The sequence below is a fragment of the Ornithodoros turicata genome, chromosome 2, assembly GCF_037126465.1.
Source record: "Ornithodoros turicata isolate Travis chromosome 2, ASM3712646v1, whole genome shotgun sequence".
NCBI classification, from domain to species: Eukaryota; Metazoa; Arthropoda; class Arachnida; order Ixodida; family Argasidae; genus Ornithodoros; species Ornithodoros turicata.
In genome coordinates this window covers 32923864-32941233 of record NC_088202.1, presented here as the reverse complement: position 1 = coordinate 32941233, position 17370 = coordinate 32923864, and the positions used below count along the sequence as shown (strand labels likewise).

The following is a 17370-nucleotide window of genomic DNA, read 5'->3' as shown; positions in this document are numbered from 1 at the left end:
ACAGTGCATTTTATTTTGACTTTTTCACGTCTCATGAGCCGAATCACCACGGGCCAACTGCTGTTCGAGTTTTTTTCTGTTTCAATTGTAGCACCTTGGGCTTTTCCCTTTCGCATTTGACTTGCAGTCTATGCAAAATGCGCATGTTACGTATTTTCGTCTCATGCTCTTCTTGCATCAGTTTCATTTTCAAGACTTGCTCCTTTTCCTTTCGTGTGCTGTCCTCTTGCATGGCCTGCTTTCGAGCCTCCAATTCTGCAGGGAGAGCAGACTCAAGAACAGCGTTTCTGCCTCTATAAGGTCTCACTCTCCGCCCAGTCGACGTACCCTGAATAGCGCCTGTTGGCTGTACGACGTTGCTAGATGCGCGGTTTGATTGCGCAGGAGTCTGCGACGTCGAGGTGTCTGCAGGAGGCTCCTCATGGTGCTTATCAGCGAGATCATTCTGAGAAGCACGCTGCTCTTGGCCGTCACAACAGAACCCCTCAGTAGATTCACTGTCGGCGTACGTCTCCTGCGGGTGCCCTGCATACAAGTGCGCGGTTAGTTAATGAGTGCGAGTGCTCCAACGATGAAACTGAAATAAAAGTAGAAAACTCAGGGAAGCAATCTGGCTGTGAGGACAAGACTGAGTACTTGTCATGTTCAATATCTCCTTCGTCGCGACGTGCTTGCACCATGGGGAGCAGAAGGTCATCTACCTCAGCAGACTGGCGGTCCCCATCGTAAGGGTTATGCGCCCTTGTTGCAATATAGGGGACCAAAGACTGTACCTGCTCCAAAAGCGGGTCCATTGGTGAGGGAGGGCCACCACCACCTGAAGAAAGAAAACAGAGAACCGAAAAGTTGGATGAATGGCAGGTCCCAATCGCGAAAAAAAAACGTACACAGCTCACCAGTTGACATAGTTTTTCTGACGCCCTCTGCCGTCTTCTTCTTCCACTTGGTCTTTAAATTGTCCCAGGCTTTCCGAAGCTGCCTTGAATTTCTGCGGACAACGCCAGGCTAGAGTCACTAAATAAGCGTAGCTTATTTAGTGACTCCAGGCATGCTGTTGAACTGGGACGTAAGCCTTTCCCAGGTGTCCTGTTTTGCCTTCGTTGAAACACTATCTGTCTTCTTGTTTTCAAGTACTCCCTTGTACCTCCCAATCAACTCCATTAAGATAGCCCTCTCATCGGCCGAAATGTACGGAGTCCGTTTAGACATATTGGCAATGAAAACCACGTGTTACCGAAAAGTATCCAAGGGCGGGGAAGGAAGACAAGCAGTGCTTTTTCTTTCTCGTCGGCTAAGAACATGTGACGTAGTTCAGTCGTTATTCTGCAGCGAATACAGTAGCACATATTCAAAGCGACGAAGAAGTAGAAGATGATAGAAAGCATAAGGCACGTTCAAACATTACCACTAACCCCCGAATTTTTAAATGTGACTTTCCTTTTGTAAATTCCCTTCCTTTCCCTAAGAACCGCGAAAGTCTCTTTCCCCAGAAGGCCGGTTTTTTCACCTAGTGATACTTTTGAATGCAGCTCCCACTTTCCTTACGAAAGGAAACGCGAACTGTTCTCGGAGCGAGTCTGGGAGTGAGAGTACACTTCCTTTTTCCCAGTTAATATGATGAAAGTAATAATATTTATCGATGATTTATCACTGAAATGTGTTTCTTAAACGTATTACCTCTTACGTTTAATAAAATTTTGAACAGCGACGCTTCTTCGGGATCGGTTATTACGTCTAACACGTATTTGAATTGTGGTCTTGCAACATTGTACAAGCCGAACAAATCCAAGACGAGTCAAACGTTGCAAGACAGGTGGCAGGACGACCACGTGAGTTCAGACTTCAACCGTTCAACAATGTTCAACTGGCTCGTCAACCATGTCAAAACGAACGCCGTACATGACACCTGATGAAACAGACACCTTTCTCGAACTTCTACGGAAGTACAAGGGCATAGTGGAGAACAAGAAGACCGACAGTGTGTCGGCGAAGTCGAAACAGCAAGCGTGGGAGAAGATGGCTGCGGAGTTCAACAGTATACCTGGTGTAGTGCATCGGAATGTGAAACAATTGCGAAAAGTGTGGGACAATTTGAAGGGGAAGTGGGAAAAAGAAAGAGCGAAAGGGAGTGAGACACAGCATGCTGACACATGCGTACAACTGTTCCATTTGCTAGCTTTCGTTTGACATCACATGCATCGCAGAACACTGCAACTTCGTCTTGGGTTGTCAGGTGGTGGTGGACCTCCCTCCCCAATGGACCCGGTCCTCGAGCAAGTGGAGTCCATCGTCCCCCACATTGCCACAAGGATACACAACCCTTACGATGGTGACCGCAACTGCGTGACTCCGGAAGTACGGAGTATTCTACTTCCCATGTTAGACGACCACAAGACGCAAATTGTAGAGCGAGGCAAGTAAATGACAGTACTAACTCTAAAACAGTAGTTCGGTTGGTTGGTTCGGTGCACAGTCATGAAGAAGCGAGGAGAAGGTACGGGACAGTACAGATCCCAGACTTTTTCTTCACGAGGGGAAGGTGCAGGCTACATCAACATATTCCCCTTTACGAAGGAATGCGTTATACCAAGAAATTTCATGGCGTTGGTGCAATACTTCTAGGGGTTGCTGGAAAAACTCCCGGCAGGACAGGCCATCTGGAGCTGTCCTTGTTGGTAATCACCACCTCTTCATGTGTACTAACTTCTCTTTATACATATACCCTCCGCATGTCAGCAGACTTATTAATGGTGCCATACACCTTATGTGTAAATCTACTCCAGTTACAATCACTTATATTGATGATGCTCTTTTTGCCTAGTTCTTTGTTACATAGAGCTCACACGTGTTTGCTTTTCGCATTTTGTCATGTTTGTGCTCCACTTTTGCTGTTTTCTCTCTGCAGGCACCTTTCACACTGTGCCTGGGTCGACAGGTGGTGCTCAGTTACAGTCTGAACGTTCCACCTCTGACGACACCATTCTGGACGAAGCTACAACGGCAGGTGGTGAAGGAACTCAGTTCCTGAGATCAGGACCAGCTTCACATGATGCGTCCTCACACGCTATATCGAGCAGTGTACACTTAAGCGGTACATCCGTACCACCACGCGAATCAACAATGCCAACTAACACAACCAACACACAAAGAGAGCAGAGGTCATCCAGAGCAAGAAATGCTGTGCTTGAGAATGCTCTTTCTTCAGAATTGGAATCACGACGGGGGATGATGGCACAGGACAATATACGTAGAGACGCTGAGCACACGCTGAGGGTCAAGCTCATGAAAGAAGAACACAAGCTAAAACTAAGGCACATGCGTATTATGCACAAACTGCAAGTCCAGTGTGTGCGTGAAGAAATTCAGGTGCATAAGATGAAGCAAAGACTGTTGGGGGAGCAGCTAACTCAAGATATGAACAAGCAAACTCGAGTGAACGTAACATGATTTAAAAGTACTGCCATATTTCATCGTGACTGCTTTTGTAAGCAGTTGTCTGCATTTATCCATCTATGAATGTAATATAATGTAACAGTTCAGTGTACATGTTTAATTCATTGCACATTCAATGCAAATATTTCACCCATTAAACATTTTTGTAGTCAAAGACAGTAGCAACAAGATTGATGTATTGAAATTAATGAATCACCATTATTTTGAATGACCATTGTTTTCTCTGCATGTACATAATTATCTTCCTTCAGTGAACAATGTAGATGACTTGAGGAAGGATGTAAAAAGATCATCAGGATCAAAGCTCGGTGCTCTAGGCATCGTCCTGAACGCGGGAAAAAACATTTTCAATTAGACGGCGCCTCATGTGTGCACCAAGCACAACGTCTGTGTAGATAGCAGATACAGGACCCTCATCTTCTTGTATTTGCATGTTGTCCATTGGGCAGGGGTCGTTCCATACGCATGCGATGTTGTGTAGTGCTGCACAAGCGCAGATGAAAGCAGCTGACCGTTCAAGCCGCGTTTAGAGCTTCATTCTGAGGCATGGGAATCTTCTTTTCCACACTCCAAATGCTCTCTCTACTGAATTCCGCGTTTTAATGTGGCTTCGGTTGTATTTGCGGAAGGTAAAAATAATGACTGTCTAGATGACCATTATACTTTCTAGTTTACCTTCTTTCTGCTTGCGTTCTGGGGTCGTTCAGTGGAGTCATTAGAAAGGGCATGCATGGGTATCCTTGGTCCCCAAGCAAGATACCAGTTAGCATCCCTTCTTCGTACAGGACACGAGCTCTGCTGTTATCAAATATCCGACTGTCGTGCACTGACCCAGGCCAACTCGCAACAATGTCGAAGAATTGAAGCTCTGGACCAGTAATGGCCTACGCACAAACTTCAATTCGACTGGGGTACCTACACAACTTTGAAAATCTCACCTGTACATTGATGGAGAAAACTCCCTTACGATTCCTGTAAACTTCGGCGTCCATCCCCCCAGGGCTGTTTATAGGAACATGTGTGCAATCGATACAACCAGTGACGCCCTGAAACCTTGCAATCGAGTAAAAGCGCGTCATTACTGACGCTGCTTCGGATGCAAGAGGAAACCGGACATATTTTGGATAAAGTACAGAAGCGATGCGCCTCGTAACTGTCCATATCGCGTTGCACGTTGCTGACTGTGATATTCCCACCAAATCACCAATAACTGTTTGAAAAGCGCCAGCACCATAGAAGCGAAGGGTCGCAAGCAGTTTCAGCAATGAAGGAAGAGGATGACCTCTGTTGTCTATCGCACATTCGAGAGAAAGCTCACTCAAAATACTCAAGACAGACGACTTTGTGAACCGGTAACGAAGTAGGAACTCATCGTTCGAGTAGCACTCCATAGGATTCTCGCGGTCAAGCAGACGACGACGATCCGGACAAACCCGTGCATAGAGCTTCCCCGAGCACAAATCACTTGCGCGTGAAGCAAATTCGAGAAAATCTACGAACGATTCATCGGGAGCTGCCATGTTGATTGACGTTGTAAAGGGAAAGTGCAAACGTAAGGTAGCCCCTCGGCAACCTTCCGAAGGGCGTTCCTTTCGCGCTTGCGAAAGGAGGGCAGAAAAGAAAGGAATGTATAAAATTGAGCGGAAGGCTTGCTTTCGAAGGAAAGGTACTTTCGAAACGGAAAGTCGCATTCAAAAATTCGGGGGTTAGGCACTAGAGAAGGCTTCCTTTCTGGGAAAGTCTCTTTCGGGCTACCTACGGAAAGGAAAAGAATGCAAAGAAGGAAAGGAGAGTTCAAAAATTCGGGCTTAAGACTCTTAAAAATGTCTTCTTGAAGTGCACACGAGAACTACCTTTCGCAGACACAAAGCTACTGGCATACAAAACTCTTGTACAGCTTGCCTTGGAGGCGGTTTGCAGACAGAGATGTTGGAACCCTCGAAATGGTTCAATCGAAGGCCGTTAGGGTTATCACTAAACAGTACGCTGAGGGTCTTGATAGGATTAAGCTTCTGCATCGGATCAGCTTCGAGGATCCATACTTCGTCCGCCCAGGATCCTCTTCACTAGGCTGTGCACATCATTTGAACTTTGTACCCTCTGTTCAGGTATCAATGTTTTCAAGTACTGCTTTTTGCCTTCCACAATTGCCAAACGGAATGATATTGGTGGTGGAACCAGGGAACACACTTTGAACAAATATTTGCTGACTGTATGCTCGCTCCTGCCATAGCCATGATAATGGTTGCAGTATGCATAAATAAGTCTGTAAAAGGCTGAACAAACAGGCAGCACATATGGTGGTTTGGGTATGGTGAATGTGCACGAAATATGGTACTGTTTCCCAAACTCTGGGTTCAGTCTCCCCAGACTTGTACAAAATACTGCACAAAAGTATTTTAAATAAGATACTAAGTACTCTCCGTAAAAAGTATTTAAAATACAGTACGAAATACTCAGAACTGAAAGTAATTTGAGTAGAGTACTAAATACTCTAAGAAGTATTTAAGATACTCTTTAAAGTACTTTAGTATTAGCAGTAAGTGAAATGCGTCTTCTGAACGTGGCCTTACAAATGGAAGGAATAAACTTCATCCGTCATACTTAAGCATACCTTTCATTTGCAACGTCTTGGTCTCAAGTAATGTTTGGTGAACTTTGATGAACCCAAGTAAACCTTGTTGATATGTTCTGACCCAAAACTTCGTAATCCCTCCCTGTATGTCCGTTCGGGTCTTTCAACCTCTGGGACGTGTTTATTGCTTTGGTGACCGAGGAAATAAATGCCGGGATCGTCTTGTACCTAATCCCCTGATGATTCGCCTGGCAATATGAATAGGAACGGTTTTCTGACGAAGTTGGCTATTGACAAGAAAGGCTAAGCGTGCACTGTAAACTGGAAAACACCCTTATGGGTGTAAGTGGCTTGTCCTATAACTGACACCTCTTTTTACACCGTACATGGTCTGGAATACCCTTTTTAGAGGGTGTATTCCGTGTAAATCACCCCTGGTTAAGGGCGCTTTTCTTTGAAAATGTCCTCTTTTGCACCCTTTAAACACCCTTTTAGGAGGGTGTAAGATCGTTAAACACCCTCCTAAAAAGGTGTATAAAGGGTGCAAAAGACGTCATATTCAAGGAAAAGCACCCTTTCAAAGGGCGTTTTACACGGGACACGCCCTCTAAAAAGGGTGTTCCAGACCATACGGTGTAAAAAGAGGAGTCAATTATAGGACAAGCGATTTACACCCATAAGGGTGTTTTTCAGTTTACAGTGTGGGACCAGCCTATTGTACAAGAGTTTAAATGACAGATTCGCGAATTCCCGAAAAAAGAAAGAAAAATGGGGGTTAAATTCTACTGAGCTGGAAATCTTAGCACGGCGGGAAGTGTGCTGGATATGGCTTGACGAGGAAGGAAAGTATTTTGAGTACTGAGTAGCAAATATCGAAAATAGTATTTTAAATACATTAAAAATACTTGTCGCAAAAAGTATTGAGTAGAGTACCAAAATACCAGAAAAAGTATTTAAAATACTGTATTTTGAGTACGTACTCAAGATACGTACAAGTCTGAGTCTCCCCCAGGACGGCCGCAGAAGTAGCACAAGAAACACACAGAGCTTGAGAAAACGAACAGAACTGCACATAAGTACCTGGACTTTATATCCTGCTGCATGAATTGAGTGCAGATGTCAGCTTACTGACTTTTATATTGTGTTTTACGTGCTGCCCAGTACATGTATGTAGGTACGTATAAATAGTTATGCCAAGAAACTTTGTATTATTAACCTTTTGCAGTTTGAATCCCTTGAAAATCCACTGCACAATACCAGAGCACAAAGGCTACATTATATCCAGTTTTACCTACCTGTTCACATCTGAACTGAGATCAGCGGTCACTAAACTTGAATTTAACACTTAACTCTGCTTCACTAAAATGAGTTATTGTTACTGAAACATTCCTCACATCACCGACTAGCTGTTGTAAAAAAAAGAAGGGTGTGTGTTAAGTTCAAGAATTAGCAACCTTTGATCCTGGTTCAGTTGACCATAGTTGGTGAAACCGGGCCTACGGAAGTTACCCAAACATTCATCACATCACCAACCAGAGTTTGTAAAAAGAATTGAGTGTTAGCATGAAGTTTTGGCAACCAATGATGAGTGATTGTGAGTAGTATTTTAAGAGGGGATACCACCTCCGGCGGCCCCATGTATTTTCTATGGGACAAACTTTGCAGTCTCTTTCGGTAAATAATGAACCGATTTTCACGAGACTGGTATTGTTGGATAGTATTCGGAAGTGCGCTTTGTCGCTTCAGGAAAAAATATTGCTTTTCTCAAGACATTTTTCTAAACGCGTTATTGAAGTACAAAAAATTACCAAAATTGGATACTCAAGCTTTGACACGCTCTGATAAAAAAACTAAGAGACCTATGCGGAAATTTTCCTGGAGCGGCAAAGCAAAAATCTTTCTAGAGCATTTTAACACGAGGATCATCCACATCCGATTATCTGTTCTCTCGATATATGATAAAATGTGAAGGTTGGTAACGCGCTGCATTTTGCGCCTTCCTGTGGCGCAATATCGCGGGATAAAGGGGTACAAAGAATCCCTCCGCCACACAGCAGCGTAAATCCAACACCCTATCCTAGATTCCCTTTCCTGAAAGGTTCCATTCCCTCTGATGAAGTCTTTGAAACAGCTCTTTATGGGAGATTAGGTAAGGGAATGACAAAAGCGTCTGCTGTTTGGGATTGTTGGAGATAGTATGTGTGTCGCAATCTCCCAGTCTGTTCCCTGCCTAGGGTTTTTCCGACCTGATCGGTATGGCAATGCAAGTTTTCCGGCAGGCAAGTCTGCAGCTATGTCGATCACCCTTGTTTGTTTTCTGTGCACAGTGGCCGCCAATTTTTCGGTGAAAGGACCATGTATCCTACTTTTATATGGTGCTGTCTTTGAAAGCATACAAGTTTTTAATTGCACTGAGTATGAAAATCGGCACTGCTTTTGTTATTAGTTGCTCCGGTGCAGGGTTTTAGGAAAAAATGCCCCCACCCCCCAAATAATCAAAATGCCACTGAAAAAATTATCAGCTGGGAGAAATGTGCACACAAAAAATGTCCCCTGAGGGACATCCAATATTGATGCGCGCGGGATTGTTCACTTTGGACGTCGGCTTTTTGCTACAGTGTGAATAAACACGGGGGGGGGATATGAAGATGAATTAAAGAAAAAGGGAAAAAAGGAAAGGTCAACCGAAGCGAGTAGTCGTATATTCTGTTTGAATTCCGAATCAAACATGCAATTCAACGTTCGAATTCCTAATCGCATCGATGTTTCTTCCAAACCGAACACATTTCAATAATTGATTGATTGATTATTTAAAAGAAAACCAGGGAGAAACATTTCAATAATGTCGAAGCTGCACACGTTTAGAGGGCATAAAATAATGTGAGCGCTGCTCCAGCATGGAAAGCAACGGAGGACACGAAACGTCTAGGTAAATTGTAGCAAGATAAGCTAAGTTGATAAGGAAATTTAAAGATTACGTCCGTTTCATGCTGAATAATGATTTCGCATGTGGTGGATACCATGCGTACGGGTATAAAAAAAAATGGTCGACAAAAAATGGCCCCTCAAGCAGTCTTGTGCCCGTTACTCGACAAAAGTAATTGATTACCGTTACCGTTACTTCTACGCAAAAGCTAATTGATTACCGTTACCAATTACTCGACTCCAAATGTGATTGAGTAGCGAGTAGAAAAGTAACGCGTTACTCCGGTCGTTACTCTACATTCACGCAAATTATACCCGTCCTTGTGTGCCCCAAGAAAAAAAAAGAAGAAAAGAAAGAAAGAAAAGGAAAAGAAAAAGCTGTTCAACAGCGGAACAGCTGAAGAACAGCAAAAAACGCAAACGCGTAGAAGAGGTAGATCTGTACGGCTACTGTATTTATGGCCTCGGAAGCCATTGACCCGATTGTGGGAGAACATTGTGTGGAACTTCCCCATGACTCACTAAACCCCAAAAGCTTCGTGTACCACACCTCTGGTATAGGAAGGGATTTGGGAGAGCGACCCTGAGATTCCAGAACGTTATTACAATGACCTCCGCTTGCTATAGTAGAACTAGAGTCACTAAAAAAGAAGAACGGCCCAACTAAGGCTGAATGAACGTCGAATGAACGTTTCATCAAAGGCAGATTCACCGAATCCGAAAATCGAAAAAGACTGCAGATGCATACTATAAACAACGTTGAACTAAGGTTTTATATGGCTGTTAATTCATTATTTTTCGTTGTACCATGGCGGAATTATCTTCGTATAGCACCCGCAGATTTCGGGTAGCTTAGCGCACATATCGCTATCCCATTTCAGATCTTTCCCTACCAATGAAAAAGGTGCCCAGAAAATATAGATGTAGCACCCAGCTTGGGGTAATTTTTTTTTTTTTCAATATGTGTCCTACTGGTATATGCGTGATTGTTCCGCACTGTTCTATTCCGCTGTGCTGTTCGTGAATGACAAAGATATGAAAATAACCAGTGGTCTCCCCTCTTCAGCTGAAAAACCAAACAAACAAAGAAAGAAAAAAAAAGAAAGAAGACAAATTTCGCATATTCGTTTCGAATACAGCTATTTACAATTCGTTTCGCATGTAGTGCCGCTGCGAATTAATTTCTATCGGAATGAAGTTCACCAGGGCGCCGACAATCGCTCATCGGATAAGAGCTCACCCAACGAGATCGCTCACATTTTTACCGACTGCGACTCTTTTACTGCCATGGCCTTTTCTTTTTCTTCTGTGGGTTCAAATGTCCCCGGACGAAATGTCCCCGGACAAAATGTCCCCCGAAAAGGCCTCGGACAAAATGTCCCCAGCTGCCGTCACTCAGCCGTCTGCCAGTCCTCAACTGCGTTCTTGTTCGGCGGATTAAAAAATCAAATTATTCAGATTTTTTTTCATTTAAATATGATGAATATTGATTAAATCACTGAGTTGACTTTTGTCTTCTAAGACAGATCTTCACCTCATGGCTTCCGTGTGTCACCTCGTAGTAGCGAAATCACTTTTTGAGCACATACAAAGAAGGGCGTGTAGACTCTAACAGTGCGGCTAACAGTTACTAGCTAATGCAAATGGAGATCTATTTGAAAACTATATATTATGAATTACACCGAATAGTAATAGGAAAAAGAAATAACTGGAAAAGTTCTACGCTCGTGGAATGACCACCCGCCATGTGTAACCAAATTGTTTGCCAGTGTGCCGGAGAGCCACTGCAGGGGTCACGTGACGCTGTTTGTGCTAAAAGTCACTGAAGTATAATATATTTCAGGCTGTGGTTCATTTCCAGGCTCAGTCTCATCTTCCCCAGCGTCTCCAGTTTTATGTTACTATTCGAATTCAAACATATTCGAATTCTAACATAAGGGAGGTGATTTAAATCTTGATTAATATTCATGACTTAAATCGCGATTAAAATCGGTGATTTAAATCTGGCTGATTTAAATCAATCAACCCTCCACATGATAGCATGAAAAACATTTGTCACATTTGAGGTACCAACGGCTGTGCAACCGGACTGCATCTGGGGACATTTTGTCCGGGGACATTTTCGGGGACGTTTTGTCCGGGGAGATTTCGTCCGGGGACGTTTTGTCCGGATCCCGAGACTCGTAAACATCAAGCATAGACATGAAAGAACTAAGATGTGGGTTCGAGTCCTACAGCTGGCTAACCTTTTCAGTGACTTTCTCCTTTCATCGTTAATCAAGCATAGGTTCGCTTGCGTGTGTGTTTTGCAGATTGGAGAAATTCTATATGGTAATGTAATCAATCAATCAATCAATGCACCACATCTTTTCTGTGAATACACAGCACTTGGCTTTACGAAAGCCTAGCTTCTATCTGCGAAATGTTTTGCAACTTCCAGTTAAAGAAACATCAGCAGGTCAATATAATTTTAAAGAAATAAGCGCGGCGAAAGAAACGTAACACTTCGACTTTGCGTGCTGGTGTCGAAGAACTCAGACATGGAAAGCTTAGGAAAGCTAAGATAATATCAACCCCAGAAGTCAGGAGATGCTGTCCACAAAGGGACAATGAAGAAGAATTCGCCTTGGTCGGACCTGTCTTTTTTCCTTTAGCTCAGTTGACCTTGGCAACCCACACAAGACGGGAGGTCCCTGCACCTCAATAGTCAAGGAGGTCACACGTGTTTATGGAACTACACAATCCCGCGGAGGAGAAACTCGTAACAGGGGTATTCATTAGAACTTTCACCTTGATGAGACCCGGATGTTTGTGTGGCGCCATCTACATGCGACAAAGTCGTGAATCAGAGATGGCTCCTCGGTGATATCCCCTCTTAACTACTGCCTATGTAGCTGCAGCGTAATTCCAACTAATTCAGGAAAAGTAGTACACAATTTGAAGGTACAATCGGACCTCGTTTTATGAACCCACGATATACGAATTCCCTCAACTTACGAACGGCTCCACAGGGCCGGCTGTGCCGTCTGGGGTTTTTCCTGGGTTTCCCTCAAATGTGTAATAGGCGTATGCCGGCACAGTTCCCCTGAAGTCGGCCCATGGACGCAGCTATCCTCCCCCCGAGCGGATTCCGCTCGGTCTTCCACTTCACCCTTTCCTCTCCTCCTCTCCACCACCTTTCCCTTCCCGAGAAACATGGCGCCTAATCAGGCAGGCAGACCTCTCGGTTCCTCCCAACGACACTCCTCCTCCTCCTCCTCCGCTCCACAGGGAACCGAACTTTTTCCGTGTATTTTGACCTCGTTTTACGAACCCTCGATATCCGAACTATGAACGGATTATTGGGGAACGGACCCAAAGTAGCCAAGCCATTCTGACCTCGATAAACGAACGGACGTTATGAACGTACAGAGGACAGGCCAATGGACCGGAGGATAATGAAAGTTCCTGAGTACATGCTGCCAAGGTCAAACATACAATGTCCCAACGTCGCTACGTTCCACAAACATGATTCACCATTTCCTGAAAGAATAATTCGGGCGTTTACAGCCGAATGGTTGTGAGTTTGGACCAGGTCTCCGAGATGGAAACATCTTGCCGTTCCAAGAGAAGGCGTTCAGTCCTGACAGCCGGTGACAAGCGTGATATTTGCCGTTGGAAACAGTCTCATCCGCGCGCGATGAGGTACTTTGAGGACCGGGTGGATGAGTCAAGTGTCAGACTTCTGTCATCTCTTCTCTTAATCCGTTAAACAGGATAGACCCTGCAGAAAGTATGGTGCAAAGCGCAATTACGCAGTATTTTCAAAAATAAAACCCATTCAAATCAATTTCCCGTGTTTTTGTGAGGTATTTGTGCACTGCACTCCTCGGACCTCGATTTACGAATACCTCGATTTACGAACGATTTTCTGAGAAACGAAGGGTGTTCGTAAAGCGAGGTTTGACTGTACTCTACTCTATCTTCCTCTGCATAGTACTAAAAACTGTGATCATTCCAAGTGCTCATCCTCTTGCACAAGGTTCTGTAGCAGATTTATCGGCCATTTGTGTTCCTATTTGTGGTAATGTGGCAACCTAGCCACTTCACCCACATACCAGCATTCCTAGTTACACAGAAAATGTAGTTGTAAGAGTAGTTTAAATCACCTTGCAGCAGTTGCAGCTGTTTACTAACGTTATAAGAAATGTAGTTAATCGTTCCAACAACAACAACAGCTTTATTTTGAGATGAACGGGGAGTTTCATCGCCTGGGGAGATACTCTACCTCATAGCTGTTGGTGGTTTGAGGAAGGAAATAATGTCCTATGGAGTCCAAAAAGGTCAAAAGGACTTTGAGGGCAGGCATTCGTGGGCTCGGTTTAGCCATGGGCCAAGCAATTTTAGAGAGGGGGGGGGGGCGTTAGTCCAGATTAGTCAGAGATCTGAAAAGGGCACTTTGGATAGTTTGTCAGTTGGTAGTGTGGGCAATGACGAAGGATATGCTCTAGGTCTTCTACAGCACCGCAGTGACAGCATCTGAGAGAGTCAACTTGCCTCAAGTGGTAATGCCATTGAGTTGTGAATGCCACATTGAGTCACATTCAATGAATTAATGCGCCATCTTGACGTGAAGTGTCTTGTGGTATCCGGAAACCAAGCTTTGGATCAACATATCTCAGTATATAAACAGGAGAAGAATCTCAGTTGTCCATTGACAGGAAGCCAGTTCGTACAATTCATTCATCGTTGGACAAGGAAGTCTGCTTTCTACATGACCAGTAGCAGCCCTTTGCTATCTTTCACTGTATCTAATTAATCACATCCCTCCTATGACGGTGTTCTCGGCACAGTTTTACCTTGCTGAACCACTTTTCGCGGCTCTTATCAAATATAACATTTACGGTACTTCGTAGGCCGAGGCCGAGGAAATCAAGAGAGAATTTACGAGATTACCGTCCACAGCAGTTTTGCGGTCCATTCTATATGTTGCTTATCCTGGGCATTCTTCACTACCCGACCCCTTGTCAAAACGGCTACGGCTGCATCAATGCCACTTCACGCATGAATTCCTTCATGACTTCACCGAACTTGCACGCGTGTTAGCACGCCAAGCCTTTACACGTCTATGGAATACTGACGAAATCGGCAGAAGAAGCATATGCTTTATTAGAGCTTGCAGTGATTATCTCTTTAATGCAGCACATCCACAACGCAATACGTACTGCTCCGCCCTTACTCCATTTTCTCAGATAGCCTCGTCCCCAATGGTAGCCGAACCGCCGAAGCGTTATTTTCCTTGCAATAATACGCTTGGTTATTTGCGCCTATAACTTGATTAAATTAGGAAATATTGAGATGCACATGCTGAATATGACACAGAATTGCATAAAGACTCATTATTCTGGAGTGTAACCTTCTTAAAGCTCAGCTACGCCGATTTTCGAGTGTTACAGACTGGAATGGTACTCACACGACATGTTCATAAGGGAACACTGATTATGTGTGCAAAATAGTTATCCCAAACTCGTCGCGGTTTCCAAAAAAAATGAATTTTTAGTTTCACCGACATTCCGTCTTGTGGCCCGCAAACCCTGTGTCGACGACACATTCGTGGTCTGCCCGTGCTCCGTCTTGACATGACATTTGGCTTGGTTTCCTCAGCCAAGCCAGCCAGTTTCTTCTGCCAAGCCGTCTGCTGCGCAGATTTCTGGACTTCACTGAACCCACGAGGAACGTGAGTTTTGCTTCCTTCGACTGCAAAGGATTTGCTAGGCCAGTACAGACTTCCTGGTGTGTTTCGTGTTCTGTGCTGGGTGCCGAGAATGCGTGAGCGTTTTGCTCCCGTCTGCAAGAACACTTCAGCATGAAGTTCCAATGTTTGAAACCACAACTTTCCGAAAGGCGATAGAAAAAGCTATTGACTGCAACAATCGGTTACAACTCCGACTGGGTGCCACCTTCGAAAGCAGCGATTTGATCTGTTCATTTCGCTCATACGAATGCTACGGAAGCAATGTGCAACTTGTTTCACACGAAGCCGAAGATGTCTCGTCCGGGATGCTGTGCCAACTTTATCTGCAGCAGGAGATTGCAGGGGCAGGACTAGGTAGCAGATAAGGGTAAGACGCGTAATGTTAGACAAGTCAGTCATGCGGTGCAAATGCCATCACATAGAAAAGAAAAATACGCTCTCTGTCAGTTACTGCCTCATCCTTTAGAGATTATGCCCCAGCGCGTGCATTCTCAGTACAGATTGGGAATTTCCTTATTTATTAAATGATTTCGCAGGCATTCTGGCACCACCGAAAAGCTTGCACTCCACGTCTCAACTATCACCGTCTGGGTTTCAAGCTGAAGGCTGTCACCAGTGCCAACCAGACGCCCCTTCAAAGTTCATCTGTTTTTTTGACGGAACAGTGACGCCTGGTACTGAGACATTTCATTTTCTGATGAATCAAGTGCATTGCATCCCTTGTGCTCCACTTCTTGTGTTCGTATACCCTTGCTGTTGCTCGCTAGCTTAGAGCAACCATGCCTGATGTGTTTAACTAAATACAGCAACTGACTCTAACATTTTTTTGTTGTTCCGTGTTAGCGCCGCGGAGCAACTGTGGCTATGACATGCATGTGGGACAGGGGGGTTAGTATGCGTCCTGGACCGACTTCAGGGGCAACTGTGCCGACATTCGTCTGGAAAGTATTCGGAAAACCCAGGGAAAACCTCAGACAGCACAGCCGGTGACAGGATTCGAACCCGGGTCACCTCTCAGTCTCGGCGTGGAAAGGGATCATCCTAACCACTCTGCCACTGGAGCTGGTCACATATTTTGTGGTGTTATACTTTTGAAACAACATTAATACGCCGCAGTGGTCTTGTCTCCTTTGTTCCTTTTAACCTAGAAATATTAGGTCTTCGGCATCACCAGCCTTAGGCGGCAACCGCATGGAGCAACTTTTGACAACTAAATCGGGCCAACGGAGCGCCAACTCAGCGTGAACGGAACGGTATCAAAGCTATGCAACAGCATGGAGCAGAATGTCCACGTTGAGGTTGTCATGGTGAAGCATCGGCCTAGCGTTTACCACCGCTTGTTGCACGCGATGTGGCAATGCTTTATTGTAGTAAACTGCTGTGCGCATCGTTTAGTAACATAAATAATACTTTAGCGGTTCTTGAAAAAGTATTGTGCTAATATATCTAGAAATCAGGTGTTTACAAGAAATTTTTAGATACGAAGAGAATGTTGGCTTATAAGTGTTTCCAGCAATGCTCACTAAAGAAATATCAGACTGCATTTTTGTTACCGTTATCTCCTCACACATTTCCGATTTGCCATGTGCAACAAATAATATTTTGATGTTTCATTTAGTCACCTTTGCCTTGCACACACCTTGCCACCTCCTGCAAAAGGATATATTTTAAGTTGATGTCCTTATACTGAACAAGTTTGACGTTCCAAAGGGGTGGCCTCCTTGAAACCTCCGATATGAATATATCCACGTCGGAGTCCACGGGACGGGCCATCTGCGTGTCCTTCTAGAAGGCAGGGCGAAGAGGGCAAAGCCCGAAAGAAAAAAGAAAAAAAAAAGAAAAAAAAACGGTCACAGGCATGGTCACAGGTGACTTTGTCACGTGCTTGTGGCATTTCCTGTGAAGCGTGTTTTCATTGGCGTACACGGTTCCGTCGGGTGGTGTCACTTCCTCTCCTCAGACTAAATATCTATCCTTGGCAGAAACCGGCTCATCGGTCCGTCGTCTATTGTTCGCTTAGTAGGTCACCGTTCCTTTCAAGTTCTCCTGCCATTCAGTTTGCAAAAGTGCTCCATGCGGTTGCCGCCTTACTTGCTGAGCATGCAGTTATTTACGTTGAGCGCTGCAGTTTCATATTTGTTTCTCTGGACAAGCAAGCCCGGGCTTCCCCATTTTGATAAGGGTCTTTCAGCTTTGACAGGGCATTTGTGGTCAAGGAAAACATTTGGACTCTGTGTATTTTGCTACGAAGTGCACCGTACAAGGCAGAGGACAGCATCAACCATTTCCACCAAGGTTATTAAATTTGTGATAAAGTACATATACCTTTTAATTTGGTGGCAAAGTTACTTGAGTGGCAGTTGTGCAATTTCAAGCACATGTTAAAAAAAATTAAGGTATGGGAAGCGCTGCCTGGTTGAACATGTGGAGTACAGAATATAATAATTGGGGGTTTACGTCGCAAGACAACTGAGTGTGGAATACACAGCACAGTGTAATGTTCCTTATTCTGGCAATGTTAGCATGGTTCAAGAAGTGGGAAATGTTGCACTACCCTTAATAACATATGTTGGGCCCAGCAAACAGGATACATATAACCTGATCTGAGGACACTATGCCTGACTCAAAAGCAGTGTGAGGTCGACCCGTACGTGTTTATTTGCGAAACTATTATGAATGAAAT

General features: G+C 44.4%; 1 pseudogene; it reads right to left on the bottom strand.

Annotated features, from left to right (window-relative positions):
* Window positions 1–3766: 3766 nt before the first annotated feature.
* On the bottom strand, window positions 3767–4973 carry LOC135384513 (putative nuclease HARBI1; annotated as a pseudogene).
* Window positions 4974–17370: the final 12397 nt, after the last annotated feature.